The following is a 14,241-nucleotide window of genomic DNA, read 5'->3' as shown; positions in this document are numbered from 1 at the left end:
TAAAGAGCAGGTTAGACACACTTCTTCTTGATGTTATTATTAAAGCACCTATTCTGTCTTCCTCTTTTGCTCACAGACTTGCCATTGGGTTCTTCCACCAAGTTTTTGTTCTTATGATGAAAGACAAACTCTGACTGTTGGCTTTTCCATCAATTATGATTTGCACAATTCGGATAGCTCCATTTCTTTACCTCTCCTACTGATCTTTACACAGTGTAGATAATGTTCAAAAACCAATAAGGAGCACATGGGGTGTACTCAGCAATATCATTGCCTTTCTCTAGTCCAGTGGTTTTCATAGCCTTTCCCTCATTCTCCTATAATGTTGGCCTTGAGGATAGAAATGTCACCTTTAAAAATATCTCAAGGATCTAAACTGAATTCACTTTGAGACTTTATTACTGGACATGCAAAAGCTTGTCAAGCCTTCAATTAAAAGATGAAATATTATCTCCTTTTTCCCTCTTAAATGTCTTTGAAATTATTTCATGGACATGCAAAATAGTTGGTTGGTATTTTGGGGAGTATTCGTGGAAGTAATTGAGCGCACTGCCTAAGAGTATTTTTTGTGCTAATTAAATATTCCAAACTTCTATCAAGATTATTGTCACCTATTTAATGGCTCATTGAGTTTACAATCTATGCAAGTTCTCTTTCATCGCAGAGTTAGGACATCCATTCTAGAAATGACAAATTAGGGAGCAGGCTCAAAAGATAAAGGACCTTCAGAAGATGAACCACATTTCAAATTTTGACAGGAAGACTCAGTCCACAGGTTGACTTATAATCTGAGCAGTTTGGAGTGTTTGTTTTTTCCTAACAATCCACTTGTACCTTTCTTCCTACGCTCTGGCTTTGCAGATGGTATGATATGATGGTTGTGTGCATTTGAATTAATCTAGGCTGGTCACTAACTACTTTTAATATCATTGGACAATCGTATCTTTTAGTAGAAACTCTACCTGTATGTATTCAATAGGGTTGAAAGAGTGACACGTAGATTAAAACATATCTGTCATGAAGAAGAATGAGTTCATATTAGAAATGTAACAGTATAGAGAACTCATATATCCATCTAATATATAATGCTTAAATACTGGCTATGCACTAAGAAATACATTAGACTCAAGGTGGACATAGGAAAACATTCTGGAAAGGACACAAGCATTTGGGAAGGAAAGTGCAATTGTTTTTCATTTCTGTCGCTGGGAACTAAATATTGGGTTTTAAATGTAATGATGACTCTTCGGACACTTGTATGATTATTTAAGAATTTTGTTATTTGTCAATTTCATACGTAGGCCAATGTATTCTGATTACTCTCTCCTGAGCCTCTTGTTCTCATTCTTATCCAAATTTCAGTCCTTACCAGTGCCTTTCCCAGGTTCCTGGCATCTGATTTTGTTTTGTAACCCATTTAGGTTATCCAGGGTCATTTTGACACAGGGAACAATGCTGCTGCTCATAGTACAGTAGGGAATATGGACAACAGAACGTACATGTTCTATTTATTAGATATATTTAGCTATGACTCTAGGAAAGTGTTATAAGTAAAGTAGGGCTGCCCCAGTGTGAAGGAGGAATAGCGAACAGTGAAAGGTAAAGATAGGTTTATTAAGATAGAATGGAAATGCTGACTGACTCGGGCAGAGGCTGAACTAAAGAATGCTCCAGACACAGGAGATGCTTATACAAAGATTCTGAGGTGAAGGAGATTAGTGTCTGAAGAGTATGAAAAGCCAGTGCTGACTGGGCATGACCAGCAAAGGAAAATGGTGCCCCAAAATGCAGTGAGAGACTAAGATCCTGATTGTCAATCAAAGCTGCAGAGAAAACCATAGGCAAAGGTTCAGATTCATTCAAAGAGCAGAAGACAGTTACAAGAGATGAATATCAGAGCGGGAAGCATGGCGATGTGGTGCTGTTGATAACTGAAGGATGAGAAATCAGTGACTTGTATTTGGTACCAATAACGTAGACAAAGACCATTAGACAGATATGTGATTTGGAGTTCAGAGAGAAAGAGTGGGAATCGATAATACCTGAGATGAAGAAAATACTAGTGAAGAGAGGCAAAAAGTGTAGCTAATTTCTCATTAGTTCCCTGAGCAAAATCACTTCCATGAGAGTTTGGTCAAAAGAGTGCTGAAATTGATAACCTGCCGTCACTCCAACAGCACTAACTTCAAATCAACCCTTGAATGTTTGTGTTTAGCTTCTGGCACAACACAAAGACACTAAATGTTTCTCAGCATAAATGAATTTTCCTAATGGGAGCGAGATGGAGAGAGAGAGAGAGAGAGAGAGAGAGAGAGAGAGAGAGAGAGAGAGAGAGAGAGAGAGAGAGAGCCCTACAGGTTTAAGTTTCTTGGCATGCGGAATAGGAATAGGCAGATCTCGTCTAAGGGACCAATCCATAAAGAGAACGTCTGCTTTGGCTTTGATTATCTATTTCCAGGTTAGATGTTTCCCTCCCATGGGCTGTGAGGGATAGGAGCTCATCTTTGCATTACAAATGTTCCCGTTAGTGGCTCACAGAAGAGGGACATGCATACCCCTAAACTAAAAGTTACTTCCTCAAAAGTTCCTTATCTCACTCAAAGGAAACACAAAGTGCCCGATGTGATGATGGCCATAAGGAAGGGAGAAAAGACAGAAGGAAAAGAAGTACTGAAAATAATGTCTTCCTGGCGAAGTTTTGAAAAAGTGGCCCCGGCCTGGTGAGAACACAATGAACCATGGCTAAAGCAAAGGGGTGCAGCCACCTCACCTCACACTCCAATCAGGCCGCTTTGTTTCTGCAGCTTCTGTTTTAGTAGCCTTCCCTCTGCAGTACCTGTGCACATCTTTCTATTCATATGTTAATAGTATCAAAGCCGTTATTCTTTCTTCCCCACAACCTGCTTTTAAAGCAATAATGACATTTATGAAGGACTGTCTAGGGAGGTGAGTTCTGTGTGGACATTGGAAGTTTCTGGCAGTGTCCCAAGCCCACAGTGGACCTCATGAAGGAGAAATATGTGCCTGCCCTTCCCTCAGGGATCTACTTGAACATTAAGAGGTTATCACAAGAGCCCTTATGGACTTGAGCCGTTTCCATTGATATGACATTTGGATTTCAATGGCAGTTTTATGACTCTCTTTACAGCTTTGATCAGAGCAGAGATGCGTAGATGATCCCACAGCATCTCAGGAGAAGGGGACCTGTCTCTCAGGTATTGGGGGCAAGGAAACCAGACATCTTTATCTTGCTAATGGCTAAGCTAAGGTAAGATGGCATGGGGGAAGTCACATAACATTACAGGGCCCTCCCTTTTCTCTGCATACAGATTAATTGCCTATGGCAAATGTTGCGTGCAAATTTCAAGGGCAATTGAGTCCTGTGTGCTTCCAAATGTGCATCTCTTCCCCCCCCTTCTCTCTCTCTCTCTCTCTCTCTCTCTCTCTCTCTCTCTCTCTCTCTCTCTCTCCCTTTCTCTAAAGGCCAAAAGTTGTCAATTTTATGTACAATTGAGTTATGCATACCCCAAGCTTTAAATGGGGCACCCCAGCTACACTTTAAAACCATCAATTATAAATATATCCTTGATATCTAATGTCTTTAGGGAGTAGCCAGACTGCTTTGATGGAGTTGTTTTATGTGGATTCTGTTTCCTGTTTTTACAAGAGTGCTGTGGTTATTAGTTTAACCAAACAGGACATTTCATTCCTATATGCCTTACTTTCTCGCCATGCTAAACTGTAAGGGAATAAAGCAGGTTTATGGGTGGCTTCAGATGTTTAAGACTGGAAAGAAGTGAGATGCAATTTCAAACACATAAATACCAAATATCTGCAGTTCTCATTTATAATGCGCCCCAAGATGTGTTCACCATTTGAAATGATAGCTTGTAAATATGTTTATTAAAGAAATCAAGTGTAGGGAGCCCCCCTCCCTCTTTATCCATCCTCCCACCACACCCCTTGGTGAACTTTATGGGAAGAGTGTCGCCTGTGATGAAGGGAATGCAGATTTGAATGCCAGCTTTTGTTACTAGAAACTGATTGTTGAGAAAAGAGTTTTTCTCGGACTCACTGATTTTCTGATCTCTGCAAAAGAGAAGAAATTGAACAAACTTACTTTGAGGACTGAGGTGGGTTAAATGAGATTGCATTTAAGATACAGTCACCAAGAGCTAAAAAGGAGAGAGAGAGAGAGAGAGAGAGAGAGAGAGAGAGAGAGAGAGAGAGAGAGAGAGAGAGAAGAAAGGAAAAGAAATCAATAGAAAGTAAAATACAGATAGTATTCCTCAGGACCACAGTGAGTCGATACCAGATGAAGCCAAGGAAATCTAGGGTCGTTTAAAATACCAAGCTGGCCAACAAAAAGTATAAAATGTATGCTTTAGATTTTCAACCAAGGACTAACTCCCTGGCAGTGGGTTTGGTGGTTGCCTCTGTCTGATGAATCCAGAGGAGGCAGTGATGACCCAGCCTTTCCTTACTCCAGGGTGGAGGGAGGAGTTCGCTCTATTTCCTTCTCTGCCTCATCTCACTCCGTCTTCAGCGGCTTCCCTTGTACTGGTCTTTCTATCCTTTGCTACCATTTAACAAGCACTGTTAAAAATGACGAAGCCACCAACTGCATTTTCTGTTTGGAGACGGTAGCACGGTGCAGTGAGAACATCCAGTAGACTGAGACTCACTCCGCTCACAAGGGCTTCGCCTTTGCATATTTTACTGTCAGTTTCTTGACATTTTTGTCAGCTTACGACTGGAGGGCATAGGTGCTAGCGGCAGGTCCGACCACATTTTTTCTTTCCATTGCATTTTTAGAATCTATGAAGAAAATAAAATAAAGTCAGAAGCGGGGAGTGGGGGCTGAGGAAGCATGAAGAAGAGAGGTGACGGTGTAATGGCGGAGCCCTTTGAGGGTCAAGGTTATGAGAGTCCGATACTCTGGCTTTTTTTCTAAAAGCTGGAGCCCTGGAAAGAGCTGGAAGCTGCTACCCCTCCCATACCAAAGACACAAAGCCTGGAGAGTTTCTGTTTCATTTTCTCCATTTTCTCCTTATATAAGGGAAACAGAAGTTTGCAGAAGTAATCTTTGCTCCTCAATGCCCTTTCACCTCATAAGGAGGAACTCTGCCTATCCTGGAACTGAGATCTCTGTGTCACACACTGGATAATTTCCCTGTAGGGGCTCTTCTCCTCTGGACCACTCCCGTGGTCCTTTACAGCTAAGCCCTTTACCGCTAGCTACTGTTGTAAAGTCATGGAACACTTGTAAAGACGCACGCTTACCCCATCCTCCCAGAAGCCCCGATGCTAGAAGCAGCTTTTCCTGTCATACAAACCCACCATTTAAAAACACAGAAAACAAAACCTGAGCTCACAGTTGTGGGGATTTTTTGTTTCTGATGATGCTAAGATAGAACAATGACAACAGGGATAAATATGACAAGTCAGGTCCAAGTGCCCCCATCCCCAACCCACTCCACACATGGCCCTGCTGGTGACAATGTCCTCAACAGAAGAATTCTCACTGAGTAAACAGCATGGTTATTGGCCCAACAGAAGCCTAAAGGCCATTTTCTGTTTACTAGGAACTTCTCTTAATCTACTCCGACCAAGGTTAACTACCTCAAGCAAGGGCATCTAGCTGCCATTCCACCCACCCTGCTTCCGGGTATATAAAATCTGCTTGCTTTTCTGCTATTTTGATTTTGACCTTGCCACCCCTCCCCCCATGGCCTTGGCAGTTTAATCCCCAATAAAACTCTCTTTCTACCCATGGAGGAGACCAGTAGACTAGAAGACCACTATACCAAAAGCTACAGTGGTTTTACTGTGCCCTGGATTACAAAACTAAGAAAGCCCAAGTCATCTTCTTGGGAAAACTTGTCCTACCATTTAATTTCTCTAGGCCCAGGTTTTCCAAATTGCTCCTAAAGGAGAAAAGGGATTTTGTTACTATTTAAATTATGCTAATATACAAGGAGCCTATTCCTTTTTCATCCTAAGAAGCTTGAAGGTAGGATAGAAAATGGCAGCTATGTCAACAGCACACAATTTGATAAAAAAAAAAAGTCCCAGGAGCCTTTGTCTTTTCACATTGTAATGAGAGAAATATCAAATAGGACTCTTCTTTATCAGATACTACAAAATATGTGTTTAGAGCAAGGGATTAAAATCTTACCTCCCTTAACTTGTTCAGTTTTTATGCAAATGTTTTAGTTCTTCCCACCCAGAAAAAACCTTTCTTTACAGAAGCCCACACTTCTATTCTAGGACTCTGATGGCCTGGAGCAGTGACCCTTATGTCCTTGGAGCAGTGACCCCCCCCCTTTTCTCCTTCCCCCTCCATTCCCTATGCAACATTTTTTTTTCTGACAAGCCAATTGGACAACATTGTGGTTGGACCCCAGCTAATGGGGAAAGAGCAGAGTCACCGCCTGAGTGAGAATAGACACAACATGGGCTTCTTATCTCAATGGGTTCCATCTTCCAAGGGTCCCCTCAGATCAAGAGTAAACTTTGCTTTGTCCAGACATCTCCTTTGCACTTTGAGTTCTTTTTCTTTGCAACCTTGAGCTTACTGTTCAGCAAGCACATTGGTGGTTTTCATTAACAGGTGTCCATTGTTAGTGCGACTGGTCTTTTGTTTTCATTGCACAGGAATTTAAACTAGTTGACTATTTCTAAAAAAGGGCAAGAATTACTTTCCAAACTCTTAGCAGAATATTCCAGTGTTCTTGTGAGTAGACATCAAAAGAAAGTAGGGCAGGGACCCTAATGAAGCAGTTCAGAGAATGCTGTCTCCGTAGGCCAGATTAGCCAGAACTGAATTCTTCTCGCTTGTGATCCATTAGGAGTCCCTTTTCCTTTACAAGATTATACACATGGCTGTAGAAGACAGTGAGACTGAAACTCAGAGACAGTGAAACAGAAAGTCAGAAAGGAGCCAGCTGGACTGACAGGCTCATCTGCCTCCACAGATCTCACCCCAGTTTCTGCATTAAGTCCTTTAAAAGGCCTGAGACAAACAGATCAATGGAATGCTATTTCTTGAACCTCCCCTGCTATATAGACACGCTGTATTTCTCCCTCTCTACATACCCCCTATCTATCCCCCCCTCTCCTTTTTCTGTCTCTCTCCTCCCTTAAGCTTCCATGCATAAATCTATAATAAACTTCTCTGAAACTCATCCTCTATGGACTGTTAATTTCATTCTTGAAATTCAAAAGAGAACAATCAGAAACCACAGGCCTGGGGCAGCTTTAGTGCCATGGGGCCATTAGCTTTCTTAGAAAGGATTCAATATTCTAAGACATCCCAATATTTCCGTATCAGTAACACACAATGATATCAATGGGTACACAAAAATCATTTGACAAAATTCAACATTTATTCATGAGAAACACAGTAAAGGCCACACATAACAATAGAGTAACTTACCAGTAAAGATTACAAATAATACTTGGGTAGGTAACATTATGCTGAATATTGATGAGTATGAAAAGAGTATCTATTCAAACTAATCTTAATCAATAAAGTGTTGGCATCTTAATGCATCAAGGCTAGAGACAGAAATAAAATCAACACAAATAAGAAGCAAATCAAATTATCCATGTTTGTGGGTGATGCCATCATAAAATTAAAATATTTAAAATATTTTAACAAAAGAGTCTAAGATATGATATATATTTTTAACAGAGCATCAAGATAAAAACCAATATTTAAAAACAGTACATTTTCTATTCAACAATAGTAAACTCACTGAGAAGGAGTTTGGAAAACAATTCCATTCATAATAGATGACATATATGTATGTTTAAACTTAACCAAAGATATTAAAAACCTATACGATGAAAACTATAATGACCAGAAGAAAGAAATTGTAGAATACACTAGAACATAGGAGGATCTCTAGGTTCATGAATCAGCAGAATTATTATTAATTGAGTATAGTATTAATATACAATCAATAGTTTTAATGCAGTTACTATCAAAATTCCAAAAACATTCCCCCACAGAAGTAGAAAAACTATCTTTAAAATTACTTAAAAGTAAAATGACCCTTAATCACCAAAACAGTAGAAATATTAAATCAAATTATCAACTAGAAATATCAAAATACTCGACTTAAAACTATATTAGAGAGCTATAGTAACAAAAACACCACAAGTGCACACACATACCAAATATACTATGGCATAAAAGAGTGGACCCAGAAGTGAGCAGCTATAGGCATCTTAAAGTTTTTAAGACCTTGTCAAAAACATACACTGGAGAAAAGACAGCCTCTTCAACAGAGAATACTGGGGAAATTAGTTACGTCTATATGTAAGACTGAACCCAGATCTTTATCTCTCACAATGTAGGCTTTTAAATTAAAATAAATCCAAAACCTCAATGTACTGGTGGAAACTTTGTAACTGCTGAGGGAGCACAAATGAAAACCATGTCGAGATCCAGGCAATGGCAAGAGTTATTTGAAAGGGATCAGAGTCCTCTGGAAAAACAGTGGCAGGCGTGGGTGACTCCAGTTGCAAGAAATGTACTACTAAGCAAATACACCCAGGAGGAGTAGAAGGCAGGAAATAATCAAACTCAGAGCTGAAATCAACCAAGTAGAAACAAAAAGGACCATAGAAAGAATCAACAAGACCAAAAGTTGGTTCTTTGAGAAAATCAACAAGATAGATAAACCCTTAGCCAGACTAACGAGAGGACACAGAGAGTGCGTCCAAATTAACAAAATCAGAAATGAAAAGGGAGACATAACTACAGATTCAGAGGAAATTCAAAAAACCATCAGATCTTACTATAAAAACCTATATTCAACAAAATTTGAAAATCTTCAGGAAATGGACTATTTCCTAGACAGATACCAGGTATCAAAGTTAAATCAGGAACAGATAAACCAGTTAAACAACCCCATAACTCCTAAGGAAATAGAAGCAGTCATTAAAGGTCTCCCAACCAAAAAGAGCCCAGGTCCAGATGGGTTTAGTGCAGAATTCTATCAAACCTTCATAGAAGACCTCATACCAATATTATCCAAACTATTCCACAAAATTGAAACAGATGGAGCCCTACCGAATTCCTTCTACGAATCTACAATTACTCTTATACCTAAACCACACAAAGACACAACAAAGAAAGAGAACTTCAGACCAATTTCCCTTATGAATATCGACGCAAAAATACTCAATAAAATTCTGGCAAACCGAATTCAAGAGCACATCAAAACAATCATCCACCATGATCAAGTAGGCTTCATCCCAGGCATGCAGGGATGGTTTAATATACGGAAAACCATCAACGTGATCCATTATATAAACAAACTGAAAGAACAGAACCACATGATCATTTCATTAGATGCTGAGAAAGCATTTGACAAAATTCAACACCCCTTCATGATAAAAGTCCTGGAAAGAATAGGAATTCAAGGCCCATACCTAAACATAGTAAAAGCCATATACAGCAAACCAGTTGCTAACATTAAACTAAATGGAGAGAAACTTGAAGCAATCCCACTAAAATCAGGGACTAGACAAGGCTGCCCACTCTCTCCCTACTTATTCAATATAGTTCTTGAAGTTCTAGCCAGAGCAATCAGACAACAAAAGGAGATCAAAGGGATACAGATCGGAAAAGAAGAGGTCAAAATATCACTATTTGCAGATGATATGATAGTATATTTAAGTGATCCCAAAAGTTCCACCAGAGAACTACTAAAGCTGATAAACAACTTCAGCAAAGTGGCTGGGTATAAAATTAACTCAAATAAATCAGTTGCCTTCCTCTATACAAAAGAGAAACAAGCCGAGAAAGAAATTAGGGAAACGACACCCTTCATAATAGACCCAAATAATATAAAGTACCTCGGTGTGACTTTAACCAAGCAAGTAAAAGATCTGTACAATAAGAACTTCAAGACACTGAAGAAAGAAATTGAAGAAGACCTCAGAAGATGGAAAGATCTCCCATGCTCATGGATTGGCAGGATTAATATAGTAAAAATGGCCATTTTACCAAAAGCAATCTACAGATTCAATGCAATCCCCATCAAAATACCAATCCAATTCTTCAAAGAGTTAGACAGAACAATTTGCAAATTCATCTGGAATAACAAAAAACCCAGGATAGCTAAAGCTATCCTCAACAATAAAAGGACTTCAGGGGGAATCACTATCCCTGAACTCAAGCAGTATTACAGAGCAATAGTGATAAAAACTGCATGGTATTGGTACAGAGACAGACAGATAGACCAATGGAATAGAATTGAAGACCCAGAAATGAACCCACACACCTATGGTCACTTGATTTTTGACAAAGGAGCCAAAACCATCCAATGGAAAAAAGATAGCATTTTCAGCAAATGGTGCTGGTTCAACTGGAGGGCAACATGTAGAAGAATGCAGATCGATCCATGCTTATCACCCTGTACAAAGCTTAAGTCCAAGTGGATCAAGGACCTCCACATCAAACCAGACACACTCAAACTAATAGAAGAAAAACTAGGGAAGCATCTGGAACACATGGGCACTGGAAAAAATTTCCTGAACAAAACACCAATGGCTTATGCTCTAAGATCAAGAATTGACAAATGGGATCTCATAAAACTGCAAAGCTTCTGTAAGGCAAAGGACACTGTGGTTAGGACAAAACGGCAACCAACAGATTGGGAAAAGATCTTTACCAACCCTACAACAGATAGAGGCCTTATATCCAAAATATACAAAGAACTCAAGAAGTTAGACCGCAGGGAAACAAATAACCCTATTAAAAAATGGGGTTCAGAGCTAAACAAAGAATTCACAGCTGAGGAATGCCGAATGGCTGAGAAACACCTAAAGAAATGTTCAACATCTTTAGTCATAAGGGAAATGCAAATCAAAACAACCCTGAGATTTCACCTCACACCAGTGCGATTGGCTAAGATCAAAAACTCAGGTGACAGCAGATGCTGGCGAGGTTGTGGAGAAAGAGGAACACTCCTCCATTGTTGGTGGGATTGCAGACTGGTAAAACCGTTCTGGAAATCAGTCTGGAGGTTCCTCAGAAAATTGGACATTGAACTGCCTGAGGATCCAGCTATACCTCTCTTGGGCATATACCCAAAAGATGCCTCAACATATAAAAGAGACACGTGCTCCACTATGTTCATCGCAGCCTTATTTATAATAGCCAGAAAATGGAAAGAACCCAGATGCCCTTCAACAGAGGAATGGATACAGAAAATGTGGTACATCTACACAATGGAATACTACTCAGCTATCAAAAACAACGAGTTTATGAAATTCGTAGGCAAATGGTTGGGACTGGAAAATATCATCCTGAGTGAACTAACCCAATCACAGAAAGACATACATGGTATGCACTCATTGATAAGTGGCTATTAGCCCAAATGCTTGAATTACCCTAGATCCCTAGAACAAAGGAAACTCAAGACGGATGATCAAAATGTGAATGCTTCACTCCTTCTTTAAATGAGGAAAAAGAATACCCTTGGCAGGGAAGGGAGAGGCAAAGATTAAAACAGAGACTGAAGGAACACCCATTCAGAGCCTGTCCCACATTTGGCCCATACATATACAGCCACCCAATTGGACTAGATGGATGAAGCAAAGAAGTGCAGACCGACAGGAGCCGGATGTAGATCGCTCCTGAGAGACACAGCCAGAATACAGCAAATACAGAGGCGAATGCCAGCAGCAAACCACTGAACTGAGAATAGGTCCCCTATTGAAGGAATCAGAGAAAGAACTGGAAGAGCTTGAAGGGGCTCGAGACCCCAAAAGTACAACAATGCCAAGCAACCAGAGCTTCCAGGGACTAAGCCACTACCTAAAGACTATACATGGACTGACCCTGGACTCTGACCCCATAGGTAGCAATGAATATCCTAGTAAGAGCACCAGTGGAAGGGGAAGCCCTGGGTCCTGCTAAGACTGAACCCACAGTGAACTAGTCTATGGGGGGAGGGCGGCAATGGGGGGAGGGTTGGGAGGGGAACACCCATAAGGAAGGGGAGGGGGGAGGGGGATGTTTGCCCGGAAACCGGGAAAGGGAATAACACTCGAAATGTATATAAGAAATACTCAAGTTAATAAAAAAAAAAAAAAAAGAAATGTACTACTACACAGGAAATGTACACTAATAGTCAATAAAGTGAAGAAATTAATCTGGGCGGCTTCTAGAGATGCTGCCTGCATTTGAAATAAGACTTTCCACACGAATTAATCCAATTAGTCCATATTTAATCAACAGAAGTTCAATATCTAGGGGCACATAAAGAGTTCAAACTTTTAAATACTAAAAAGAGTAACTAGGGGTTGATGGTGTGCTCTCAGATCAACTTGCCACAAATCAGAATCACGAGTCACGAGCTTCAGTTGAGAAACTGTCTTAATTGGATTAATTAGTGTAGGATGTCTTATTTCAAATGTAGTCAGCACCTCTAGAAGTGCTCAGATTTAAAAAGATGGTGGGTGGGTATGACAGACAGAAAGGGAAGTGTTGTTTATCTCCTGCTGCTGAATTATTGGCCCTGATGCTGTCGGGATAATTTCTTGAATGGTATGAAAAGCAACATTTCAGGCTTCGGTCATTGACTAGGACCAAGGACTCTCCAAGAACTAGGTTGCTGGTGCCAGATTGGGACAGCTAGAGCACCATCCTCCTGGAGGGCTACTACCAGAATCTTAGCTTCTCTACTGAAACAGTCACTGAGGGACTATCCAACTGCTGAGGCATTAGCCTCAGAGGCCAAGCAACAGCTGTGTTCTCAGCCTCCCTGTGGTGATTCTGCTGTTGCTACTATTTTGAAGTAAACTTATTTGACAAATTCACTCTCTCTCTCTCTCTCTCTCTCTCTCTCTCTCTCTCTCTCTCTCACACACACACACACACACACACACACACACACAGAGAGAGAGAGAGAGAGAGAGAGAGAGAGAGAGAGAGAGAGAGAGCAGGACCATGACTAATACAGCAATCTAATAAATGGCCCCATGAACGGAATGGATACCTCAAAAACAAAGATGTACAAATGCCTGAAAAATACAGGCGACGACGTTTAACATCTTTAGCAAAATTAAAGTGCATTAAAGCGTGGAAGCAAATCATGAAGAAGCAAAATTGCATGTTTACAAACAGCCCCTCGAAACAAGTTCAATTAAGCAGCTATAGCTGTGTGGCCTTATTTCTGTGTGCTCTGTTCTATTCCATTAGTCTGCAGGTCTGAGTTTGTGTCAGAACCACACTTCTTCTGTTCCTGTGACTCTGTAATGATTGGAAGCCAGACACTATGAGACCTTCAGAATTGTTTTCATTCTGATACGTATCCATCGCCTGGCTCAGTGGAGGCTTTTATACTTCAATATGAATTTGGGGGTTGTTTTTCTAGTTCTGGGTAGAATATCATTGGACTTTGACGACTGAGATAATGTGTATACTATTTTTGATAACATAGCCCTTTTCACAGTATTAACTGTGCCAAACCATGAGTATGAAGGGAGTGTCCTGTCTGTCTGTCTGTCTATCTATCTATCTATCTATCTATCTATCTATCTATCTATCCATCTATCTACCTTTCTTTATCTCTACCTCTCTTTGTTCACTTTACATCCTGATTACCTTCTGTCCTCTTTTTCTCCCAGTCTCACCCTTACAAATCTCACCCTCCCTTACCTCCTCCCCCTCTGCACAGAGAACGAGAAGCCCCCATTAGGCCCCATCCCAGCCTGGGTTGTCAAGTCACAGTAGACCTAAGAGCATCCTCACCCACTGAGGTCCAGCCAGGCAGTCCAGTTAGGGGAAGGGGATCCAATGGTAGGTAACAGAGTCAGAGACAACCACACTCCAATTGCTTGGCGATCCATATGAAGACCCATCTGCCCATCTGCTCCTTATGTGTAGGGAGCATAGGTCCAGCCCATGCATGCTCTTTGGTTGGTACTTCAGTCTCAGTGACCCCCATGGGCCCAGGTTATTTGACTCTGTAGATCTTCTTGTGGTGTCCTTGACCAAAGGGTGGCTTTTTATCTTCTATGGTCTTCTTCTATTTCTATTCTTAATGCCTTGATGTTTTACTGTGTAAGATTTTCACTTCTTCAGTTAGGTTTAGTCCTAAAGTTTTGCTGTTGCTTGTGTGCGTTTGATTAAGCTCCTGTGAAGGAAGTTCAACCTCTCTGTCAGCGAGGTGGTTGCTAGGATATAGGAGAGCTCGTGAGTTTTGCAGGCTGACTTTG

General features: G+C 40.6%; 1 long non-coding RNA gene across 5 annotated transcripts in view; it reads right to left on the bottom strand.

The window, feature by feature from the left end:
• Nucleotides 1-3,834: 3,834 nt before the first annotated feature.
• The window catches only part of LOC120099851 (uncharacterized), a 178,459-nt gene continuing 168,052 nt past the window's right edge, over nucleotides 3,835-14,241 (bottom strand). For 4 of the 5 annotated variants that reach the window (XR_015647100.1, XR_015647102.1, XR_015647101.1 and 1 more), the window contains one exon: nucleotides 3,878-4,818. This is a non-coding gene — a long non-coding RNA (uncharacterized LOC120099851). Of the gene's footprint in view, nucleotides 4,819-14,241 lie in introns of all 5 variants that reach the window. The other variant, XR_015647111.1, reaches the window with a different exon arrangement.

Source organism: Rattus norvegicus, chromosome 1, assembly GCF_021556685.1.
Source record: "Rattus norvegicus strain SHRSP/BbbUtx chromosome 1, alternate assembly SHRSP_T2T, whole genome shotgun sequence".
NCBI lineage: Eukaryota > Metazoa > Chordata > Mammalia > Rodentia > Muridae > Rattus > Rattus norvegicus.
This window is presented reverse-complemented; position numbering and strand designations above follow the sequence as displayed.